The 16,071-nt window shown below is 40.1% G+C and overlaps 1 protein-coding gene across 2 annotated transcripts in view; it reads right to left on the minus strand.

Moving 5' to 3' along the window:
* Positions 1-15,792, minus strand: part of LYPD6 (LY6/PLAUR domain containing 6) — a 50,581-nt gene extending 34,789 nt beyond the window's left edge. Inside the window, exon 1 of one of the 2 annotated variants that reach the window (XM_072122194.1) lies at positions 15,670-15,792. The gene's annotated coding sequence lies outside the window, so the exon portion shown is untranslated. The remainder of the gene's footprint in view (positions 1-15,669) is intronic. The other variant, XM_072122193.1, reaches the window with a different exon arrangement.
* Between the last annotated feature and the right edge of the window lie 279 nt (positions 15,793-16,071).

Genomic DNA, 16,071 nt, shown 5'->3' on the forward strand with positions numbered 1-16,071 from the left:
CACAAGTCATAACCCATAATACATGTATAAAGGTGCGTGATTGTGCCAATAAACTGAAGCTTTCACACTCTAAGTTACTGTATAATACTATTCTATTAGTGTGGGGGCATCATTGGGGGCTGTAAGGTGGCGCACACCACAGGGCACTGCGATATTATAAGAATATTCTTGCTATCCTTATTATGTAGCACTATGGTTAGTGTTATAATAGGGAGCAGCGACCTGCTCTGCCATGGAAGCACATCATTCTTATGGGGGCACTATGATGGGTGGACTGGTTCTGTCATTGTACATTTATGGGCAAAGTGTTGCAGTACTTGTCATGGGGCTCTAAATCTAGGGAACTCATAGGCAAATTATCCTCGATACTCCAATGGGGCACTGGCAATATCATAGACATAATGGGGCACAGTTACTAAGGCTCCACGGACCGCATTTCCGTCAGGTTTCCCGACTATTTCTGATTTGCGCCGCATTTAACAGGGGTTTTTGGCGCAAGTGATCGAATTTTGGCACAATCGCGCAGACTTTCATGCGACACAATCAGGGGGCGGCCGTCGGACAACCAGACTGATTCGGGCTAAGCGCACAATTCAAAATGCAAATTGTGTCGCAAGACAAAGCACTTACATGCACCGGGAAGAAGAAGGTGAACTCCGGGGACCTGAGTGGGGAAGCGACACATGCAGGATATCGGGCGCACGATCTTGGTGAATCCCGACGGACTTCATCCTTATCGGACAGTCCGGATCAGGGATAGGGACAGGACCGGGTAAGTAAAGTAAATGTGCCCCATTGTTGCTGTTAGCGTTATGGGGCACTGTTTCTGGTGTTGGTCTGAGAGAGCATATTACCATTGTGTGGTACTGTTATGGGCAAAGTGTTGCAATATTGTCATGGGTCACCAAATCTAGAGAACTCATAGACATATTGGGGCTCATTTACTTACCCAGTCCTGTCGCCATCCCGCGGCGCGTTCTCCGACGAGGATTCGTGTCTTCCGGCAATTCACTAAGGTCGTGAGTCCGATATCCACCAGGTGTCTCTGCTGCGGCGAAGTCCGCCGGAGTTCACCATCTTGTCCCCAGGGCATGTAAGTGCTTGATTTTGCGACACACTTTGATTTTTAAATTCCACAGTTTTTCCAACGGCCACGCCCCTGATTTCTGTCGCGTGAAAGCCGGCGCCGAAATCCGATTGTGTGCGCCAAATTCCCAGCAGAATTCGTCGCAAAACGGAAAAAGTCGGGAAACCCTATGAAAGTGTGGCCGCGGAGCCCTTAGTAAATGAGCCCCATTATCCTTGATGCTCCACTGGGGCATTGAGATTGGCAATATTATAGACATTATGAGGCAGATTTACTTACCTGGTCCAGTCGCGATCCAGTGGCGCATTCTTCGGGTCTTCCAGCGATTCACTAAGGTCCGTGCAGCGATATCCACTAGGTGTCGCTGCTGCGCCGAGGTCCGCCGGAGTTCACCTTCTATTTCTTGGTGCAGGTAAGCGCATGTCAGGGTGACACTTTTTTAAAAAAAATACCACGGTTTTTCCGAATCCGTTGGGTTTGCCGACGGGCACGCCCCCCGATCGGCAGGATACCCAAAGGGAAAATTGCTGGGATACCTGATGGAATCGCGTGATTTGGACCCTTAGTAAATGACCCCCATTGTTGCCATTATGGGGCACTGTGTCTTATTCTATATTTTCATCAGTTTGTTTCACCTTGTTGTGTATCATATATTAGTGATTATACTGTATTCATCGCTAGCAGTGTAATAATTCATGTGGAATTTATAAGATATTATTTTTATTCTATGTCTTCCCTTTGCCAAAATAAACATTTCAATCATTCAATTTGTGTAGTAGTTGGGACCCTTTAGAAGAGCCGACATAATACAACGATCTTTTGCAATTTTTTTCAAATTCTAGGTGCTGGAATTTTTGTTGTGGCCCCTACCTAGGTACACAGAACAAGGTGTGTACCACTTACAGTTCCCTTTACTGATACTATTGTTTTGGGGCTCTAGGGCTGGACACTTTGGTTGACCTCTCATTTTTAGGAACACACATTTATACATCTACCCGAGGAAGAGGGGAAGCAAATAGACCCCTAGACCCCAAATAAATATCTGTAACAAAACCCCATGTGACACCCCCGCTTGCACCAGAGCCGGTTGCCTCCGCTATCCCTGACTCCGCCCCTGATGCAGTAGGTTGTTACATTGTATCTGTCACTTGGGTAAAACAAGTCACTTACTGACAGCTTATAATGATCCATTGTATCTGTGACCCCCTAAAGGTTTCTTGATTCCACCTGAGGGTTCAATGACCACAATGAAGACGTCGAATACACACAACGAATATTCATTCCCTGAAAACTTCCCTGGCAGCAGCCGCCTGACAGGTAGATTCAGCTTTCTGATGCTAATTGTGTACATTTCAGGGAGAGGCAGCGAGTTCTGCCTAACAATGACGGGTGTTTCCAAAACCTTATCGGCATATCAAAGCTGTTATTGTGTAGACGTCAGGGGGTCTGCGGCTGTCACTCCGCTATGAGATGGGAAGGGTCACAGCGTGTGGATGGGGGGGTGTCACTTACAAGACTCACTGAATCTAGATAGAGGCACAAATAAAAATTAAAAAAAAAAACCTGCTTGACGTTCCATGATTAGAGCAATAAACATAAACTGCTGCCTCCTTACAACCACATTTGTCTCTTTACAATGACTGTATTTATCATTAAACATGACAAATTGTATGTGTTGTTTGCATAACTATACACACCCTCCCGATTCTGACTCTGCCTTACAGAGGGAGAGAGGAATAAGCCGTAGCCAGACACCTCTGACAGTAACTTATGTCCCATGAGAACAGATGAAGTCCAATGTGGGTGACCTAAACCCAGGTCTGTAGTTCGGGAAATCGGGGCGTCTCCACACAAAGTGGATGGTTGGGCAGTTGAACCAATATTCACCTGATCTTTATGGCTACCGTGACAATACCACTGAAAGAACTATCTTAACATGAAAAAGTTTGTGACAAAGTGGCACTCTTAGTTTTTCAAGATGTGAGGAACAACCTCCCTGCTGAGTTCCTTTAAAAATGGTGCGAAAGTGAGAGCTAGAAGAGCTAGAAGTTCTGGAAGTGATGATATGGGCCCTGTAGAGTCATGTTCTTCAATGTGTCTGGGATTGGAGTAAGCCTAAACCCACATGAGTGTTATGCTTAGTTCTCCAAGATGTCTGGAACAACCTCCTTGCTGAGTTGCTTCTAAAATTGTGTGCAAGTGTATCTAGAAGAGCAAGAACTTCTAGAAACCATGATATGGCCCCAAAGAGTCTTGATCTCCAATGGGTTTTGGAGTAAGAAGTCCAGGAAGTGAGGAGATGGCTCCAAAGAGTCACAATCTACAATGTGTCTGGGATTAGAGCAAGTCTTCACCCACAGAAGTCTTATGCTGAGTTCTGCAAGATGTCTGGAACAACCTCCCTGCTGAGTTCCTTCATAAACTATGTTCGCAAGTGTATCTAGAAGAGAAAGAGCTCTTAGAAATGATGATATGGCCCCAAAGAGTCTTGATCTCCAATGGGTTTGGGAGTAAGAACTGTTATGCTGACTTCTTCAAGATGTCTGGAACAACCTCCCTGCTGAGTTCCTTCATAAGCTGTGTGTAAGTGTACCTAGAAGAGTAAGAAGCCCAGGAAGTGATGATATGGCTCCATAGAGTCCCAATCTACAATGTGTCTGGGATTAGAGCAAGTCTTCACCAACAGAAGTCTTTTGCTGAGTTCTGCAAGATGTCTGGAACAACCTCCCTGCTGAGTTGCTTCTAAAACTATGTGCAAGTGTATCTAGAAGAGCAAGAACTTTTAGAAACGATGATATGGCCCCAAAGAGTCTTGATCTCCAATGGGTTTTGGAGTAAGAAGTCCAGGAAGTGAGGAGATGGCTCCATAGAGTCACAATCTACAATGTGTCTGGGATTAGAGCAAGTCTTCACCCACAGAAGTCTTATGCTGAGTTCTGCAAGATGTCTGGAACAACCTCCCTGCTGAGTTCCTTCATAAACTATGTTCGCAAGTGTATCTAGAAGAGAAAGAGCTCTTAGAAATGATGATATGGCCCCAAAGAGTCTTGATCTCCAATGGGTTTGGGAGTAAGAACTGTTATGCTGACTTCTTCAAGATGTCTGGAACAACCTCCCTGCTGAGTTCCTTCATAAGCTGTGTGTAAGTGTACCTAGAAGAGTAAGAAGCCCAGGAAGTGATGATATGGCTCCATAGAGTCCCAATCTACAATGTGTCTGGGATTAGAGCAAGTCTTCACCCACAGAAGTATTATGCTGAGTTCTTCAAGATGTCTGGAACAACCTCCCTTCTTAGTTCCTTCATAAACTATGTGTAAGTGTACCTAGAAGAGTAAGAAGTCCAGGAAGTGATGTTATGGCTCCCTAGAGTCCCAATCTACAATGTGTCTGGGATTAGAGCAAGTCTTCACCCACAGAAGTATTATGCTGAGTTCTGCAAGATGTCTGGAACAACCTCCCTGCTGAGTCCTTCATAGACTGTGTACTAGTCTATGTGGTCACACCAAATACCAATGACCTTAACCTTCTCTATTGTTCATTTACTTTGTGTTATACTATATTGCTATTTCTGCTAGCATTCTTACTCTACTCCCTGTCCCTGTCATTTTTGTAATGAAATATGATGCTTGGAAAAGCTGCGGAAAAAAAGTTTTAATTATCAGAATATTTACTGAATGTAATAATAACCAAAAACCAATCTCCCCCTGGATGGTAAAAGACTTGGATTTTTCTTGTTCTTGTGCTTTGTGTGGTCCCAATTAATATTCTTGAATGTTAGAGCCCATCCCGCAACCTCATCTCATCTCTAATTACTTGCCCCTAATGGCTATTGTCCGAGAGAGACAGACTCTGAGTAGTTTACGATGCAATTATTAGCGTCTTTATGTCCATTTAATGATCTAATGACCAAGAAATTAAGTTAATGGGGGTCATTTATCAAGTAGGAATGCGCTTAGTTGCCCATGGCAACCAATTACAGCTCAGCTTTAAAATATTCATGAGCGCTGGTGACATGAAAGCTGAGCTGTGATTGGTTAAGCACATTCTCACTCTTCGGCAGCTTGGTAAATCTCCCCCAATGTGAGGACATAAAGTTTTCCTGACAGATGATGCAAACATTTATATGTAAAAAAAAAAAAAAAACAACCTCTGCAATTTCTTAGCTTTTTGTTGCACGATGAAAACTCAGTAAACATCTTCCCCTCCTAATAACTTCACTAGAAAAACAATCGGAGATGATGAATTGTCTCAGCTGTGACTTTGAAGATTGAGCAAAACTTGTCATTAGATAAACGTGTCATTAGGATCTCATTGTTCTGCTCCTTCACCTGCCAAACCCCAAACACAATGAATGGCCCTGGAGCTGGGGGGGGGGGGGGGGGAGTAACACTGATATAAGTGTAGCTGATAATGTTATGTAAGGTGTAAAAAAGTACCAAAATAATTCTGGGAAGGAATTGTCCCTTTCTGATGTTTTTTATACAATAGAGATCATAAATTACCATTCTCCCCATTATAGGAGAACCTATAGACTAAGATCATTCATCAATACATGGGGCCACATTTATCACTTTTGGGCGCCTAAGTGTAGTAGTTGCGCCTAAATTCTGGCGCACTGTTTTGCCAGAATTATCACAAGCTACAACCATCTGTGATAAGTATGTTTTCTGCCTCTTATTAATCACTTTACTTTAACAAAGTTTAGGCGCAATTTTGGCGCAGTTTAGGCGCAATGTTAGATTCAGGCAGTTACATGTGATCCTGCTACAAGCTCCTCTCTGCTTCTCCCACAGCCCAGAATGAGAATAACACTCACAGCAGCACCCAGGTGTGTGACACCCAGCACCCAGTGACCTCCTCAGCAGCACCCAGGTGTGTGACACCCAGCACCCACTGACCTCCTCAGCAGGGGCTTCTCCTGGAGGGGATCCCCCAGTGCTGGTCTCCTGCTGCACCCCTGTAATTCTGCACAATATCCCCCTCAGACACACTGGTGATACTGTGCAGAATTACATGGGGGACACTTGTTTGTAGTATCTGCAACATTCTGCAAACTTCTGCAAACTTGTACAAAGTTCTCTGCTCTCTTGCTGTGAGCTCAGCGTTTTGCAGAATGTTTTGTAAATAGAAGGTGATGAACTGTAAATAGTCTGCAGCTCCTGTCTGCAGAGTATCTAATGACTGTATTATCTGTACTAGTGTCTGCAGTGTATCTAATGTATCTATTATATGTTCTAGTGTCTGCAGTGTATCTAATGTATCTATTATATGTTCTAGTGTCTGCAGTGTATCTAATGTATCTATTATATGTTCTAGTGTCTGCAGTGTATCTCATGTATCTATTATCTGTACTAGTGTCTGCAGTGTATCTAATGTATCTATTATATGTTCCAGTGTCTGCAGTGTATCTAATGTATCTATTATATGTTCCAGTGTCTGCAGTGTATCTAATGTATCTATTATATGTTCCAGTGTCTGCAGTGTATCTAATGTATCTATTATATGTTCTAGTGTCTGCAGTGTATCTAATGTATCTATTATATGTACTAGTGTCTGCAGAGTATCTAATGTATCTATTATATGTACTAGTGTCTGCAGAGTATCTAATGTATCTATTATATGTTCTAGTGTCTGCAGTGTATCTAATGTATCTATTATATGTTCTAGTGTCTGCAGTGTATCTAATGTATCTATTATCTGTTCTAGTGTCTGCAGAGTATCTAATGTATCTATTATCTGTACCAGTGTCTGCAGTGTATCTAATGTATCTATTATATGTTCTAGTGTCTGCAGTGTATCTAATGTATCTATTATATGTTCCAGTGTCTGCAGAGTATCTAATGTATCTATTATATGTTCTAGTGTCTGCAGTGTATCTAATGTATCTATTATATGTTCCAGTGTCTGCAGAGTATCTAATGTATCTATTATATGTTCTAGTGTCTGCAGTGTATCTAATGTATCTATTATATGTTCCAGTGTCTGCAGTGTATCTAATGTATCTATTATATGTTCCAGTGTCTGCAGTGTATCTAATGTATCTATTATATGTTCTAGTGTCTGCAGTGTATGTAATGTATCTATTATATGTTCCAGTGTCTGGTTGAGCTTTGCTGCTAGAAATGAGCTCTTCTGCAAAGGGGCTCAGTGCTTTCTTCTCAGATAACGCCACCTTCGGGCTGGAGTGTTTTTGCGCCCGTTTTTGTGCCTAAATGAAAACGTTGCAAGTGATGAATATCATTAGGCGCAGCAACACATCTGGATTGGTAAGATAGATGAGGGAAAGCTGGTTATTTGTGCTGCGCGGCTAGTTTGGCGTTTAATCACAAAAATGGCGCAAAAACGGTGCGCCTGAATGAAAAGGCGCAAAAACAACAGAACAAAGAGTGATACATGTGGCCCAATGTTTATATTTAAGATTTAATTTAGTTTAATATATATATATATACAGTATATGCTCTATAGACATTATAGGTATTATTGTATTATGATATTTACTCAATCAATCACATTTTATGTAACATTTATGTAATGTAATATCTATCTACTATTTATCTACCTATCATCTGTATATTATCTATATATCTATCTCATATCTATCTATCTCCTATCTATCTATCATCTATCTATCTATCTCCTATCTATCTCCTATCTATCTATCTATCTATCTATCTATCTATCTCCTATCTATCTATCATCTATCTATCTATCTCATATCTTTCTATCTATCTCCTATCTATCTATATGTAGTCTTTTCTATCCATCCCTTTTTCCTCTATCTATTCCTCTGTCTTTCTATCCGTTAACATTTTATTACACATTTTTAACGTCTAAACAAAGATATGAATTTGCAGATGACGCATCTTCAAAAGACAAAATTAATGTCCTATATATTAAATAAGAATTAAAAGAAAAATAAAAAAAATATTAGGTGATGGATTGAACCAGCCAAATAAAGTTACACAAGTTTGTGTCTTATGATATTCGTGAAGTCGATAAAATTGTTGGTAATAAATTCTTAGCCACTTAGCCATCATAAGAATCGTTTCCCCTAAATCCCTTCCCTTCCTTGGTTGAACTTGAAGGACAAGTGTCTTTTTTTTAACCGTATGAACTATGATTCTACCATAAACAATCATAAATTCTATGCCACATTTTCTATCCCATGATGACGAGTCATCAACGGATAGATGAAGATTCCAGCCGTCTTGATGGACCCTCATGGTGTCGGCTGTCAGAGTATAAAGACGTCACGAAATGTCATATACAGAGAGGTCTGGGGCCATGTGGGTCGACCTGTAGGTCAGTTACATCAAGGTGTGAAGACGCAAAACTTTGACCTGTGAAATTATTTTGTAGACGAGGAGATAAGACCACACACGGATTTCCTTCCTGGACCCAGTTAAAAAACAAAACAAAATTTCACCTCCATCAACTTTATAACATACAGAAAACGCGAGTCCTCGGGCCACAGTCCAATTACTATCCATTCCTCACCCCCCCTCCCTCTCGCCCTCATGCCCCCATCATGTCTGAGAGCTTTAGTTTTGTTCCAAAGTTGCCCCTTCACCCTTGTTCTTGTGGAATTTTTTGGGAGATCCAATTGTTTCTACTATTGAAGAACACATAGGGGCAGATTTACTTATCCGGTCCAGTTGCGATCCAGCGGCGCGTTGTCCGACGAGGATTCGGTTCTGCCGGGATTCACTAAGGTCCGTGCGCCCGATATCCAGCAGGTGTCGCTGCTGCGCTGAGGTCCGCCGGAGTTCACCTTCTTCTTCCCGATGCATGTAAGTGCTGATCTTGCAACACAAATTCTTTTTTAAATTCCGCTGTTTTTCCGAATCCGTCGGGTTGTCCGACTTCCACGCCCCCCTCCCGATTTCTGTTGCGTGAAAGCCGGCGCCGATGCGACACAACCCGATCGCATGCGCCAAAATCCCGGGGCAATTCGGAAATCCTAAGGAACCCGACGGAAAGTGCGCGATTCTGACCCTTAGTAAATGATCCCCAAAGAGTCCAACGGAATGAAAGTAATTTTTGGGGGGGGAAGGGGGGGTTTAAAAATTCTGCCACTTTGTGAAACCACATAGGAAGCTCGGAGCTGATAAGATGTAGCAGCACCCAGCACCCTGCACCTGTGCGGTTATCGTGACTCCCATATTACAAGCAAGATAAGGGGACAAACCAAAGCAGAGAGATAACACGCAGCGGACTGCTACATGATGTATGGGAGCCGATTCAAGGCCCGAGGCTTCATTCACAAGTGAAATCTTTAGTGAAGTGCCGCCCCCCCCCCCCCCCCCCCCCCCGCTCTGTAATCTGCAGGGACCAACCCTATAATTTACTAAAGGGAACGTAAGTGATGGGTGGGTTGTGGTTTTGCCATATAATGAGATTATAATAAGTAGCATAAACCTCAACGTACAAACACGGTGTTCATTTTTAAGGCTTTATTAAAAAAAAAACTATCAATTAATGCGTAAAAAAATTAGTGCGTAAAAAATATATTTTCATAGTTTTTCAAAAAATTCTTTAACGCATTTCCCAAAAAATGTCACATAAAAGTTTCCAACGAAACCCTTATGGACCTGACACAGGATTTCTAAGTAAAGTCAAAGTTTCTTGCATTATCCTTAAAGGGGTATTCTCTTATTATTGATTTTTGTTTTAGATTTTTGTATATGTATATTTTTATATACGGTACATTTATTATATATTATTTATATTATATATAAATTATAAAAATATATTTTTTTTTTTATGAAAATACTACAGCAAGAAAAATGTTTATATTGTTTGTCCCCAAATAAGCTCAAAGGTTAAAAATATATTTTCATAGTTTAAAAAAAATAATAAATTCTTTAAGCATTACCCAAAAAATGTCACATAAACCCGAGAAAAGTTTCCAACAAAACCCTTGTGGACCTGACACAGGATTTCTAAGTAAAGTCAAAGTATCTTGAATTATCTATAAAGGGGTATTCTCATATTATTGCTTTTTATTTTATATTTTTTATATACCATATATACGCAAGTATAAGCCTAGTTTTTCAGCACAAAAAAATGTGCTGAAAACCCAAACTTGGCTTATACTCGAGTAAAAAAAATATAGGTTTTACCAGGTTTTTATGGTCAATTTAGGGGCCGCGGCTTATACTTGGGTCGACTTATACTCGAGTATATACGGTATGTATTTATTATATATATATATATTATATATATTTATATATTTTTACAACGGCAAGAAAAATGTTTATATTGTTTGCCGCAAATTAAGCTGAATAATTCCAGATTTAAACCTCAAATATTTTTTAGCTTTTTTTTTTTTTTACTCTTAGGCATTGATATTTGTATTTTTTTTTTGTTCATTACATAAATGAAATTTAAAAAATTGTACACTTCCTGCATAGTGTTTGGTAATTACAGGTAAAAAGTGAAGGCCTCGGAGCTAAAAAAAAAAAATAAACGTGGGCGTATCTTTGTGTAATAATAACAATTTTTTATTTATATGGCGCCATCATATTCCGGAGCGTTTTACAAATCGCAGGGGACAAAGTTTGGGGACTCTAACACAAAAGTCATATTTTTTTATATATTTTAGAACCTAACACTAAGAAAAAAAACCACATGAGAAAGTTATTATTACCTTATATACTCGAGTATAAGCCTAGTTTTTAGCACAAAAAAATGTGCTGAAAACCCAAACTCGGCTTATATTTGAGTAAAAAACGGCTTATACTCGAGTATATACGGTAACTGCTCAACACAACAGCAACAGAAAGAAAATATTGGAAAAAAAAAAAACATTGTCAGGAATCTAGAAAATCTGAAATAAATGTATTAATCGTCTTATTAATGTGAGCGTAAAAACTTTCGCTTCTCACGTCTTTGAAAACTATTTCAGAATCTCATTTACATTGAATAGGATAGCAGTTTGGCTCACGCCCTGTTTGTGAAAGTTTTTCCTGAGGGGGAAAAAAACAAAAAAAAAATATATATATATAAAGTCAAAGTCATAAAACTGTCACTGTCTTTAATTGTTTGGACATGAATCTCCAATCTTCTTGTATAATTTGTTGCGTCTAATTGTTCTGTACTTTATTATAGATGTATTTATAGTGATGTCTGACTACAAAGTATCAGAATTCTAGAAGTGATAGAAACTAAGGAATCATCCAGTAACCGATCATCTGCAGGACTATGGATACGTTATGGTATAGCACATGCGTACGGCATCTTCATTATATATTACGGATACATTGTAATTTATTACACTATGAATTTCCAATGAGTTTAATACTGGATCTCATCCAAAATGTCCTCCCAGCCTCCTGTAAAGCCCCATTCATACAGTCATGTGCTCAGTTACATGGAGGGGGATGGGGTACATCATCCTATACCCTCCGCCCCACAGCAGGTGTCATCCACAGACTCCCAAAATAAACATCAGCACTAATGATATTCTACCCCGGCCGCACATCACTGTATCTCCACCATATACCAGGGATATGTATCCTGTGCATTCACACAATGGACTCTTCTATCTATTTTATCCTTCTATCTTTCTTAACTATTTTTATCTGTCTTTATCACATGTATCTATCGAACTTTTTACAAATCTATCAATAATAATAATCAATAATCTCTTCTATATCACAATATTTTGCTTTGCTGCCACTTCACTTTTCTATCTATCTATCTCCTATTTATCTATCAATCTATCTCATATCTATCTATCTATCTCCTATCTATCTATCAATCTATCTCATATCTATCTATCTATCTATCTCATATCTATCTATCTATCTCCTATCTATCTATCTACCTATCTATCTATTATCTATCTATCTATTATCTATCTATCTACCTATCTATCTATCTCCTATCTATCTATCTATCTATCTATCTCATATCTATCTATCTATCTCATATCTATCTATCTATCTATCTCCTATCTATCTATCTATCTATCTACCTATCTATCTATTATCTATCTATCTACCTATCTATCTATCTCCTATCTATCTATCTATCTATCTCATATCTATCTATCTATCTATCTATCTATCTATCTATCTCATATCTATCTATCTCATATCTATCTACATATCTATCTATCTCATATCTATCTATCTATCTATCTATCTCCTATCTATCTATCTATCTCATATCTATCTATATATCTCCTATCTATCTATCATCTATCTATCTATCTTCTATCTATCTATCTCCTATCTATCTATCTCCTATCTATCTATCTATCTATCTATCATCTATCTCCTATCATCTATCGACCTTCTTACCTATCATCCTCCAGCTCCAGATACAGGTCACTTCTAGTTATAACAACTCAATTATTAGGTAAGAGCATTTCGGAAGTTACATTTTTCTCCATGACACAAGTGTTCTGTGGTTTCTTCTGACCTTCCCATGAGATCTTTTACCTTATAAGATGAGACTGAGCTTTCTCACACATGATTATATTTCCCTTGTATCTATAATTACCCAGGGAAATCCTTTATATATAAATGCAAAAATATCTAAAAACAGTTCACAGAAATGATGACAGAAGGATCTATAACACATTGTAGAGAGACTGTAACAGATAAATGTTCTATGGAGTCATTGCTGAGCTCTGTGCTGTGTTACTCCTGTGTGGATGTACATGTAGATGCTGCACACCACCGGTGAGCGAGGCCTGGAATCTGCTATTTGCCTGTAAGTGAGTGATATTTTCTGTAGTCGCTCGTCCTGTGGGCTGGTTATGGCGGCTGATGTGTTGTCAGGTTGATGACGTTTCTCAGACCTGATTGCGCGACTCACATAACTTAACATATATTTAGGGAAGTTGCTCCTCACGCGAACCATGTGAGACACATATCTGCATTGTTCTTCAAGTTCATGGACCCAGAATATGATAAAACATAACTACAGTAACAACATAAATACAGTAATAAATAAAAAATGTTGAAAAAATGAAGTTTCGTCGATAAAACAACGGTCAACGCATTTCAGGAACATTCCCAACATCTCCAGTGGCTCCAGCGGCCACTATAACACCCGTTCTTCTCACACCATTCTCACGCCAATTCATTGTCACGTTGGGATCGAGGGGACGCAGCAGCCTGAACACTACAAAGATATCCAATCCAACTCAGAACCTAACCCCATTGTACTTAGCCAAATATCCAAAAAGGTGATCAGCACCAAGATAAACCCCACCCTACCTGGATGGGTAGCTTCAAAGTCATCTACAAAATTTAGTTCTCCTTTGGGGTCTCACACTGTTGGACTAGGTTCCTCAGGCCCACCAAAGTTATCCTGGGGGCTCACCAGCCATTATCCCCTAGACAGTAGGATCTAGTAGCCTCCAAATTCAATTATCTTTTGCTGTATCTCTGTGGTCCATACTTGGGTTAGAACCTGAGCCCACTGTAGGATCCTGGTATCCGGTGCTCTGGTATTCTGGTGGACCGTTTGGACCCAAGCCACAGAGTCAGTACCTTGGCGTCTGGAAGATCATCTGGACATTTGATGACTTAGAACCCTTATACACATAAGAAAATGTTGGATAAACCACTTGTTTTCAAGATCAACTCTCCCAGCGTTCCTCAACGGGTGGTGGATCTAGAATCCTGAATCTTTAGGCCCCCTGTTTTGCTGACCATCTAATATGTATAGGGCCTCCTAACTTTCCGATACCAGATTTGGTTTGAAAGTTTGATTACAACTACACAATCCTTTTGATCTCAGGGTATGAGCTCAGCCAAACTGAGGGTGCATGTGTTCTTTGTGGACCGGAGGAATGTGAATGTAGACAAATTTTGCAAGTGACTGGGTACCTACAGCTGAACACTGACTGCATTTTCTAAATTCTTTAAGACAATTTCTAGGAAAACTAAAAACCACCCAAGAAATCAAGTGGTTGTCCACAAATCTAATTTTGAAGAACATTCTATAGGATGACATACAATGTATACGGTTAGAAATAACATCTAAATCAAGTTCTGGATTATCATGGATACTTTCTAGAATATTCTAGATGTAGCCTGCCCTTCCCTGTGTGTTCCAGATCAGTACATATATCATCTGGTATACAGTGGTTAACCATCATTGTGATGTCCCTATGATCATCGATGTCCCTACCTTCACCAATATCCATTCTAACAATCTGCCAATATTCCATCTCCTTATAATTGAGATCTGTTCACAATTTTTGTCCCAACCTTCAAGATACTTGAATAGTTTTACCCGAGCATTTCCATCACTAACAATTTGAAGGATCTCAGTCCTTGCGGTTAATACATTGACCCACCGTCGCGATGGTATACCATGTAACATTGCAACATACAACAAACCTAAACAAGCAAACAAATAGCAAAATCCAAAAATTGCAAAAACTTGACCAAGGCCTAAATGCAAAGACAGTAAAGCTCTGAGCTCCGAGCTTTCCTACACTCCAGAGATCACATCCATCCTTCTGTACCGGGACTGTATAAACAGTTTATAAGTGTTATTATAAGGGGACACGGCTGGATTACATTACAAGGGGCCTGGATCGTTATAATATAAGGGGCAACCAACTCTAGAAACACCGAGGGGCCCTCGGATACAATGGATATTGGTGACATTATAGTAGCTTGGACCCCATATAGTGAAATAGTGGGGACCTAACATTACACTGTCTTTGTATATTAGATAATAGAACGTAAAAAATTCTGTTATTAACATACAAAAACATCCACATTCCAAAAATCTGTATAACAAAGTATAATAAAACACAAAGGAGCCCTAATAACAGTGAGGTGCATCACAGGACAAGCATCCAGGATGATCAGAAGCAAATGATCACATAAGTAGATCATTAAGTCTACCGGAAAAGTCATAATTATAATAAACACAAAGCTTATTATATACCTAACACTCCAACTCAACAGACGGGTTCTTGTCCGCAACTTATAGGACTTTTCAAAAACTACAATTCCCCTATAGGAAATGTAAATGAATGACTTTAGACGCAGCAGCCTGGCATTGAGCTGAAGCCCCGGATGACCAAAGACTGATAGACAAAGGTGACCTTGTAACCCTAAAACTTCATTAAACCTTAGACGTGACCTTCTTACAATGACCCATGGCACCTAGTCATCGAGCCGCATCCGCCCACAAGGTTGGCATCGCCGCCAAGACCGGTGTGTCCTGTTAGTAAACAACCTGCTACACTCGTTTGTTGTTGACAGAGAATGACACCGAAGAATGAACTTTCCGGATCAAAAGAACAAACTTCCTTAGCTGCAGAACAATATTTTAGACACTATGGACAACCGGACAATAAGGACTGGTCTAAATTTTAAGTACATTAAGGGCCTACCGGGGGGGGGGGGGTTGGTACAACCGGAGGCAGTGCATACGGTACATACAGCTGAGGGGTAATGTATCATACAAGACCAGGCAGGTCACACAGGAGCACAAAGTCAACAAAAGTTCTATATTAACCCCTGAAGGTAGAAGAAACGACTCTAAGAAAGAGGTAAGTCCCCGCTGAGAGGCTCAGGACCCCACCGCTGCCATCCATCACCCACCTTGTTACTCCATAGGCGGCTCCGTCAGGATCCAGTATCCAGCAGGAATGACTCTGTGTATTGTGTGATGGGCAGCTCTGAGAGCACTGAATTCATTACAGCAGACACAACAAGGGAGCCCCGCCCACTGGGAGGAGCTACACATGACAGGGCTCCACCATTGGCTGCCCCTTCCCTGTGTCACAGGAGAGGAGGGGGATCAATTACATGTTCAACTGCAGGACACGAAGATAAACACCAGGAATTATCTACTGTCTGATACAATGTATACACCTGCACTATATATATTACTACTATGTATCTACTATCTATCATCGGTCTATCTATCTATCTATCTATCTCATATCTATCTATCTATCTATCTATCTCATATCTATCTATCTCATACCTATCTATCTATCT

This window comes from Engystomops pustulosus, chromosome 8 (assembly GCF_040894005.1).
Source record: "Engystomops pustulosus chromosome 8, aEngPut4.maternal, whole genome shotgun sequence".
NCBI classification, from domain to species: domain Eukaryota; kingdom Metazoa; phylum Chordata; class Amphibia; order Anura; family Leptodactylidae; genus Engystomops; species Engystomops pustulosus.